The sequence below is a fragment of the Eublepharis macularius genome, chromosome 1 (assembly GCF_028583425.1).
Source record: "Eublepharis macularius isolate TG4126 chromosome 1, MPM_Emac_v1.0, whole genome shotgun sequence".
NCBI lineage: Eukaryota > Metazoa > Chordata > Lepidosauria > Squamata > Eublepharidae > Eublepharis > Eublepharis macularius.
In genome coordinates this window covers 154,345,887-154,356,195 of record NC_072790.1, presented here as the reverse complement: position 1 = coordinate 154,356,195, position 10,309 = coordinate 154,345,887, and the positions used below count along the sequence as shown (strand labels likewise).

Below are 10,309 nucleotides of genomic sequence, written 5' to 3'. Positions count from 1 at the left end.
AGCCATCAGATCTAATATTGTGTTACTCCATGACTATTGTGGCTGCAAAAAAACCCAATTCAACAGCAATTTGCATTACTGAAGCCAAATAAACAGTATTAGACTAAGTGGTCAATGAACAGAACACCTCAGAGACTGAAACATTCACTTGACTAAAAGTCTCCATGGACTAGAGCTTACTTCTCGTGAGGAATAAAATGGATGATAAGAGAATGATGTAAGCCACTTCGGGTCCTCGGTGAAGAGAAACGAAGGATAGAAAAGAATAAAATAAATAATACCTTATATGAATGAAATGTTATCCTCAACTTCTGTCCTCATGTTATCCTCAGCAATTATGGTATTTTGGTGGGAAACGTGTCTAAGGGCACTAGTAGAAAGTAATTCCATCCACAGTTCAAAGTCAGGATTTCACAAGAAAACAAAACAAAAATGTTCTAAATTTTAAATGAATAAGGAAAGAAGTTTCTTTTTTTTCTGGGTTGGCACTGAATTTCTGTTATTTGCTTTGGTTATATAGAAGAAGACAAGGAGAAGAAAGGACTTTTTATTTTTGTTTTGTTTGCTAGCAGACTAAAGATGTAAAAACTCCGGAAATGTTTAAACCAATTCCTTCCATTTTTAATTTTTTTTGGAAAAAAATTAAATGTTGAGAAGAATGGAAATTTCTTATCAAACCTACACTTATTTTAATGTGTTAATATATCATTAGTATATCATTTATAACTTTTACCATATAAAATTAGGCATATTTGTGAAATTTAAGAGTAAACTTGCCTTTAATTTTTACAAGCAACATTGTGATTTATTTGATACACGAGAAAGAGAGAGAGAGAGAGAGAGGAGGGGGTATGCACAAACAGCTATACCCTTGAACATTTCTTAGTTTTTCCCATTTTAGAGGCACAAAAAATGAAAAACAAATTAAAAAATTGAAGTCACAAATGCAGCAATAAACAAAATTAAGCATATTATTCAAACAGAAACATTTTCATACAGTTGCAATAACAGCATATATGCTAGCAAGTTAAACATTCATAATATTCAAATCTTCAATAGTATATTATATTGAGAATTAAAACTGGGTCAAAAACATTTCGCTCATTCTAAAAAGAAAATATTTAATAGGAGGTTATTTTTTCACAGAGCACTTAATATCCAAACATGCTAGTAGGTAGAACTACTAGTATGTTTGGATATTAAGCTAAACTTTATAACATTGAAAACACTGAACTCTTTAATAAAGTTTTATCATTAAACATCTTATAGTATATTAATTGTTTCCAAAACAAAAAATATTCCTGAAAATGTTGTTTATGTATACTATATGAGGGGTTTCCCTCCAGTACTCCCCTCCAAATTTTCCAGTTTTTCCCTTTGAAAAAACTGAGTAGGTCCTCAGAATTTTTATGCTGTACATTTAGAAAGAGTGTAAGACAGGGTTATTCTCGCTCAAAAAGTGAAAAAAAAATCAAATCCATATTTTCAAGTGTTTTCCAAATATTTCATTTTTTCCCCATTGGATAAACTGGAAAAGGCCTCAGACCTTTTCATGCTATCCATTTTGTTGTAAGAAGCATTTTTCTAATTCTAAAAGAGAACATATTTCCTAGGAGCCTCCCACAAACTTCTTTTTCTAAATTATTCCTGTCCTTTACATATCTAGAAAAGACATTTCCTCATCACTCCTAAATTTTTCTAGATTTTTTTCTGGGCCTTCACAACCATAAAGCAGACCACAAACAGATGGGAGGCTTAGCATTTCTTTTCAATGTACCTCAGTGCCTTCCAAGCTTGCATAAACTTACTTCAATTTGCAAATTACCTACATCTTATAAGGACCATCTCATACATTGCATTTTTACATGTTCTCCTAAACAGAAATTATTTAAATAAATAAAGAGTAAATACCACAAATACACATTTGCAAACATGCATCATACAGAGAGTATAGCACACTCACCGGAAAGTTGCAATTGGATGAAATGCCCCATTGTTTGTATCCTGGGTGGCAAACACAGATTCGTCTGTGCATAATGTGCACATGCAGCCTGTTCGAGATTGGGCTGCTCTTCCCTTTCCAATTCAGGTTTGCAGTTTGGGGAGCATCTGAATCCAGCACTGCTCATGGAGACCCAGGTGATAGTAGTGGTGGTGGCCAAAGGTGTCTTTTATCTCCTTTTACCTGCCTTTTACAGCTGGTCTGTAAACCAGCTTTGCCTTATCTGGGATAAAAAGGGATCTGGACCTTGTCATTCATTCTAGGTTACTTCAACTACACGGACCGCCTATTGAAAAGTGTTCAGAAACTACAAGTGTTCCAAAATGTGGCAACAGGGGTTTTAACTGGAACTTACTATGTGGAACAAATATTACTTAGATAATGTTATTGAATACACTGGCTCCATTCTAAGCCCAATTCATAGAGATAAAATTCACTTCACTGACATGGAGTCTGGATGCCTTAATATTGTCTTTTCCTATATGAACCAGCCCTTTCTCTTTTCATCTTCAGAAGCCCTATTTAATGTTCTGCCACCATCTGAGATAAGGTGGCCTTCTCGGTAGTGACATCAACCGAGAAGGCCACCTTACCTTGAACTTCCTTATGAAGCTGATTTGCTTGATTTCCTTTTTGATGGGAATTAGATGAAAACCTCATTTTTTCATAGGGTTTTTATAGAGGAATATAGATAGCTGATGTTCTCTCTTGACTGGTTTTAATGTTTTTATTGTTGCCCTGTGCTGAAATCCCAGAGTGGGGTAACAAAAGAATCCAAGATAGAAGGTGAATCTTAACAAAAGTGTGTCACTTGCTCCAATTCTCCAAGTGATTTCAGCTGGGTCCATATGACTGCATATACCTTCCACATATGTAAAGGGCTGATCTACAGAAAAATGCAATCATAATCTCTCTTCTGGCATGTTTTAAACAGACTGGATCAATCACACTTACCAAGTGCATCTTCTAATTTCCATCAATTATTCCTGCTTCTTAATGTGAATGCAGTATCTTTTTACAGGAGTTGAGATTCACCTTCTCAGAAATTAGTGGAAAGATTCCTACATTTAAGGAACCATGTGTTTTAGTAGTTCTATTCACACTCTTATTTCCTAGACAAACTCACTCTTTCCCCATGTCAGGCAACAAGGAACTTTTTAATTACTCTTTTGCAGTAACAGTAATCTCATTACACTTTGTTTAAGCTAGAAAGAATGAAACATTAAACATAAATATGTTAAGCCAACATTACTTACTAAGATGGCAACACCTCCAAAAATCATATTTATCTATTATTTATTTATGTTATTTATAGTCCACTCAAGGGACAGTACAAAACTTAAGAGTCCAGTAGCACCTTTAATACTAACCTACTTTACTGTAGCATAAGCTTTCGAGAATCACAATTCTCTTCTTCAGATGCACTGGACTCTTTTCTATTTTTGCTACTACAGACTAACATGGCTAACTCCTCTGGATCTATACAAAACTTAAGTCAGTACTATCCATAGAACACGAAGACATCTAATAAACAATGTTATACAGCTAGGACTGCAGAAATTTGAAACAAGGCATGAGTATTAAATATGACATGCTAATGCAAGAAATAATATTATGTAAATAGAAATATAACAGTGAGAATAAGATAAAAACATACATCAACAGCTAATACATATTAGTAGTATAGTCCATAGTCCTGTTCTCTCTAATGAAATGTCTTCTTGAATCATTCTTTTATAAAAATGTCCTCATGAACAGTTCCATTTTACATAGTTCACGGAAAGCCAAAAGTGTGATAACCTTCCTGATCTCCTCAGGCAGGCCATTCCACGGGGTGGGGGGCCAATACAGAGATTGCATGTGTAGTAGGGGCAGTTGTTGATCTTGGCCACTTGCAGGCCCCAAATATGCCAGCTAATGGAGTAAATCAAATTATTTACAAAGTCAAGTGACTTTAAAATGCTCCAAGTTGCTAATAGGATTACAATAACCTGTGGAAGGTCATTATATTTATAAAGGAAAAGATTAAATATGCAGTAAAGCAGAAATAAGTGAAAGAGGCATATAGAAAGCCATTAAAATGGACAGGCACAAAAAATAAATCAAAGGTAGAAAAAGGAAGCCAGACTAAATTAGGAAAACATTTGACAGTATCTCACAGTTACAATGATGAAAGGACAGGTTAATGGGAAAGAAATCATGATACCTACAAATCATTAATTCTAGCTAACAACAAGAACACACTTAGAAAACTAATCAACATAATTAAATTAGCTGATATCCAACTATTTCAAAGCAACCTGGTTATGGACTACGTTGAATAATTCCTCACAAACATAAGGCTTATCTGTTCTCATCATGACTCTCAAGAGAGATGCCACCAAATCTCCTATATTGGCCTCAGAATACAAATTTTGCAATTTGTGATGGTCAGTTGAATATGAAAGTGTGTATTTCAGCCCACAGTTTTTCTCTGGCTGACACTGTATATTTTGACAAATTGCCAGGTCCATGCTGGGAAATTCCTGGAGATTTGTGGGGTGGAGCCTGGGGAGGGTGGGTTTTAGGGACCTCAGCTGGGTATAGTGTCATATAACCCACCTTCCAAGTTAGCCATTTTTTCCAGGGGAACTGATTTTTGTCACCTGGAGAGACCAGTTGTAAATCTGGGAGATCTCTAGCCACTACCTGGAGACTGGCAACCTATGCAGTAGGGTCTCTTATCACCCAACCTTCTGGAAAGCACAACTTGGCTAACACTAAGCAGCTCTGGTTCTGGCCACTGCCTGGTTAGAAGACCTCTTCAGAATCCATGTATGAAGGGTGTCACTTGAGCAGCAAAATCTTCTTTACTTAACTGGGGTCTGATGAATCCAGAGCTGAAGAGGCAGCACAGTACAGTAGTAGTTACATACTATATAAAAATACATTAAAATCTGTGTAGGATTGCACCAATAGTGAGTGATAACTGGATTTTCATGGAAAGGGTATATATGCGTGTGTATATATTTGAGAATGGATAAACACACACAAACACACATTCATTTTCATGAGCATGTATGTGATTGTTATATGAAGTGTTCAGGAGTAATGTCTACTTTACAAATATGTTGTTTGGTTACTGCAACTTCGATGCATATAGGGAAATGGGCATCATCATTCTAACACCCACAGAACCTGTGCTCACTTTCTAACGCCAAACTTTTCTATGGAATTAGTTTAGACAGTCATCCAGTACTGAGCCCAGCTGAACATTACATAGCTCATGCGGAAGAAGCCCTTTCTTCTTGTTCATCTAGCCTAGGTCTTTATGCAGTCTTTGTTCACATGAAGGCTACCTTTCTCTCCTTCGTGAGTGCTGGGGTACTAAGGATGAACAGAACAGACCGAAAACAAGAAAATAGCGACTACAAAGGGTACGGCTATATATGTCTAGTCGTCTTGGCAAGGATCAGCTTGATCATGAATTCTTATCCTGTCCAGCTCACAGATTAATTTTGAAACAAGAGACAGCGTATTCCAGTGTAATGGTTTCATGTGTACAGGAATGATGTCAAAAGCTGCCTTGTGGATGCAAAATGTTATGTTTGCTCTAAGGTTTGTCTCTGCTACTCTAATAAAATAGCTCTTGTAAATTAAGGGGGGTGGAAGAGAAATATAAACTGTTTGGAATAAAGAATAACGACCATTTTGGAAGAATTTATAAACCTGAGGATCCGAGGAGACACAAATGAGAGCTTCAAGCTATATCATTTAAACACACACACACCCCGCCTCCACTGTAAATACATCCTATCCAAACAAGCGCTCGGGTTCAAATGTGAAAGCTTGACTGAACAGAGAGAAAATCAGACCTCCGCGCAACGCTGCAGATTCACAGCTTGGGAGGCCAGGGATACCGACGAGCGTTTGAATCCCGCGTGGCCGCGCTGTTCGTGCCCCAGATGAGAAGCAAGGACCGGGCGGAAAGCGCGCGCGGGGTGGGGTGGGGGGGGCGTCTTGAGGAAGAGGCGAGGGTGATTTGTTTGGCGAGGAGAGCCAATAGAAAGCGCAGACTCTGATAACATCCCCACGCGGTGACGAGAGGAGTCAGAACTCTGCCGCCCCTTCGGTGGGTCTTCGCCCCCTCCTCTCCGGCTAGATTCCTTGTGAAGCGAGAGCAAGGCTGAACCCGAGCTCTTATGGGCATCGGCGGGAACGGCCGCAGGAGCCCTCACAGACCACGCCGTTTCAAGTGACAGCATTGGAATATAAACCCCAAGGCAGAAGCGAGCGGCCTCGACTACTGACAGGTAATGCAGCCCACCCTATGGGGTTGCTACAGGCACTTCAGAAAGGGGCGGTGTGTGTGTGTGTCTTTTGGTTTCTTTGCAAAGGAGTTTGTCTTACTTCTTCATTTAAAAAAAAGGTGGTGGGGGGGAGCAAAGATGTTCCTGGGCTGTTGTCACCTCTGGTGAAAGGTTGGCAGTTGAAGAAAGCGTTCACTCATTTATACTCTGTCCCTCAGCTGAAATTCCAAAGTAGTTGGAAATGATGGAGTATATGCCTCTATAATAAGTAAATTGGAGTTATTAATCCTGTCCTATCCCGAAGGCTGAGGGTGGGTTACAGAGATACTCTCTCTGTTACATACCCCTAAATACCGGACTTAAAATCTCAATAGAAACCGCCCCTAACGTTAACTCTTTCTTCCGGGGACTTCACCTCTTTCTGAATCGTGAATTGAATATGTAAACTGGTTTGCTTGGGTGGAATCAGCTGGTAGAGCCAGCTGCGGGATTCTCTGTATGATTACTTCTCTGGAGTAAATCTCACTGATTTTTCAAGTGTGCATTAGATTGCAGCTAAAAGATACCTCTGCCCTGCCTGCACCCTGGAAGGCCTTTTCCACCTCTTCTTGTACTGAATGTATACTTTGTGCTTCTATAAAGTCTTTGTGTTTCATAAAGTCACATACATTTATATAACAACAACTGCTTTCAAGTGTAGAGTCCATTGGAAGCAGGCAACTCCATTATTGTAAGTACCACTTTTTTACATCTTATGTTTACTTTTGAAAAATAAGGGTTCACCTAGAATATCAGAGCTATGGGGAATTAACACCCTGCATAGTTCTGCCCCACCCTTATCTCATAGTTTTCTTTCTGTACATGTGTAGGGTTGAAGATTTTTTTTCTGATTCAAAAACATATGGCACTACTTTTAACTCTATAATTTCAAAACAGAAAGTCTTGTTTTTGTATTTTGGAAAGGTATATTATAGTGATAGAATTGCATTTGTCACAGGTTTTTTTTTTGTAAACTGGATCAAATCTTTACCCATTCATGTAAAGTCTTTTAAAGTTGATGTCATAGATCTTCCAAAAACGACAAAGGCATTTTTATTTTTAGTACAGTGTTGTGGAAGTGGTTATGTAACTTTCTGTACAAGATTTTTGAGGACAAAATTTGTAACTCAAACAAGCCACAGTTTTCTTTATTTAAAAGAGGGCAAAGTTCTTAAGGGAGGTGGGGGAGGACTGAAATGGTGAAAAGCACTCACTTTCAAAGCCTCTTGAATACTGTAAATTGAACCTGAATTCCATCCAGTTCAAATCACTATAGAAAATGGTTTTTGATGTAGATCTGCAGGAATCCAAGCAATGCCTTTTGAATAAAACAGCAACAGGTGCATGACCCACTTGCTGTGCCTTAATTAGCACTTTGCATATTGGACCCCATAAGTGCTACTCCAGCATGCTCATTCACTAGGAAATCTAACATCAGTTCAGGTTCTCTGACTTCCCACCAACACAAGTACAATGCAGCCACTGTGTTTCCTGGCTGGATTTATTTTCTTTTTAACTACTGAGTAAGGTTAAGAAACAAATATTGTCTAAGTCATTGGTATGCAAGTCAAGCCAGCTTTATTTTGTTTAATGTTCACACATTTTTCAACCTGTCCTCTTCTGTCCATTGTCAAAGTGGAAGTTAAAAAAGTTAAAAAAGTGGAAGTTAAAAAAAAAAAGCACGTCACTGAAAAAAAATCGGTTTTGGCATTTTTCTAATCTACAGGCCAGTGAAGCTTGAGTATTTGAAATGTAAATGACTTACCTGATCTTAAGCAATGTTTGGTGAAAAGTAATTTCTGTGTGAGATTGCAGACCTGGAAGCAAGTCCAGTTGGATTTAGTGGGAACTACTTCTAAATTAACAAATTTACAATTGCGTGAGCACATATTCATAAACACATATGCATTCTTTTGATTCTACACATGCACCTTTGGAAGTAAATGCTGTTGATTTTCAGTGGAAAGCAAATGGTTTTCAAATAAACAGTCCCAATCAACTGTTAATAGCCTTTAAGTAAAGTTAAAATTAAGAGAACAATAAATTAAGACCAGTTTTAAGCAGTTAGATTTCCCAAAGCTCATGATGATAGAACATGAGTACTCCTCTGGATTTGATCTAAAAGGTGGCAACAACTTTGACTGAAAATTAAATGTGTGAGATAAGAGTTACAACAAGCCTGAAACAAGGGAATTGATGTCAGTATCAAACTGGCATGTTTCCTCTATAATTTTCTTTGCTCTCAACATGACATTCTAAAATGAGGCCTGTGAGTCCCTCCGTATGGAAATATTGGGAAGGATTGGACCCTTATGCATCTTTTCAAACGTGTATTCAAATGTGTCTTACTAGTATGCTATTCAGGGATACATCCATGGGGTGCTATGTTCCCTGCATAATCTTTCTATGTGATGCTTTCCAGTAATTATCTATTCATTATTTCAGTAAAACTGAAGCAACCTTCTGTCCCTTTTTCTTCACAGAGGAGAACATTTTTCTGTTTAGTTTAACTTGTCCCAAATTAAGTTAACAGAATCTGATGAACAGGTATATTTAGACTACTTGCATAAGAAGACAGTGACTCTTACTTAGGTATCTTTGGTTTTATTAAAAATTCTTACGACCTTTTCAGAAGTGGTTTCTTCCAGGAAACCTCACCAGCCCTATACATTTGAATAAATGCTCCTAGTATGCTCAGAAAAGTGTTGATTTGATTCTTGATTCTGTCCTGAACTCGATTCTATCTTGATTGCTGAGATGGGAAATTTACCTCTTCACAACTGCATGGCATCTTGAATGATTATTCTCAAAACAAATAAGGAAAAAGGCAAAGAATGCAATTAAAATATGAGTTGTCTATGATATTCTAATCTGATATATGGCTAGAGCAGGAGTAGTTTGCATATAGGCCTTTTATGAAATGTATGGAGAATATTTAAGAACATGTCTCTGAGTCATTTCTGATCCACCTTTCTCTCAGAGCATAAAAGGCCAACACCACTGGGCCTCTAGTGAAATCTGTACATACCTGTTTCCATGGGGACAAATCACATGTGTGGGCCAAGCATAGATGTGGGCTCCTGCTACCTTGTGATGGGGCAGGAAGCAGCACATACTCAAGGCACTTTCATGACTCTCACCCCACAGATTATGATGCTGGGGTGCTGAATAGCCCAGCCCTCGGGTACCATGGCTTGTCTTGCTGCTACATTTTATAAAGTTCTATGTAGTTGCTATTCTGCTTGCTTTGTCACTTGGAATCTGTGATGGGACAGATGTATGCTGTCTAGTTAGTTAACCCCTCCTGTATCAGATACAAAGTATTTTTTTTAAAAACAGGAAACTGGAAATATCAGCTGCATATCTGATAAATAGCAACTGACAGTAACTAAAGATGTGATCCAAAGAAAAAAACAAACTACCAAGCTAAACTGTAGCTTACAAAAACTACACAGCAGCAATAAAAATAGTTAAATACTCCAGGGAGATTCTCAGTGGCTCCTCTTTGCTTTAGTTAGCAGATCTGGAAGAAACTCAAGACAAATCCTGTGAATCTGTCTGCTTCATTCTGTGGAGTTCAGTCATTCAGGATGCTGGCATGCACTTTGCCTGTCATTTGGCTCTACATAGATCCTGTATGCTATGAAAGCTAACATTGCTTGTATCTGCAGCTCTATTCCCTGGAGTCTGCTGACCCACAAAGTGAGTTTAAGCCTGCACCTGGGACAACCCAGCGCAAATCCCAGCTCAGCCATGGGCTCAGGGAGTGTGGGCTTATTCAAATGAGTCTCAATGTTAGTTTGTAAAGCGGTAGTGGCCACTGGCGTCTGTCTCACACCTATGGAAACAGAAATGTGTGGTGAGCAGAAGGTTGTCTTGATGCATTTTCTACAGGCCTGCATAAGTGCTTGTGTGAACATCTTATTTTATTTATCAAGCCAATTTATATCCCATCTTTCTTCTGTTAAGATCTTCAAAG

General features: G+C 38.1%; 1 protein-coding gene across 1 annotated transcript in view; it reads left to right on the top strand.

The window, feature by feature from the left end:
- The first annotated feature begins 6,031 nt into the window (after positions 1-6,031).
- The window catches only part of GREM2 (gremlin 2, DAN family BMP antagonist), a 61,465-nt gene continuing 57,187 nt past the window's right edge, over positions 6,032-10,309 (top strand). Inside the window, exon 1 of the mRNA XM_054987178.1 lies at positions 6,032-6,294. The gene's annotated coding sequence lies outside the window, so the exon portion shown is untranslated. The remainder of the gene's footprint in view (positions 6,295-10,309) is intronic.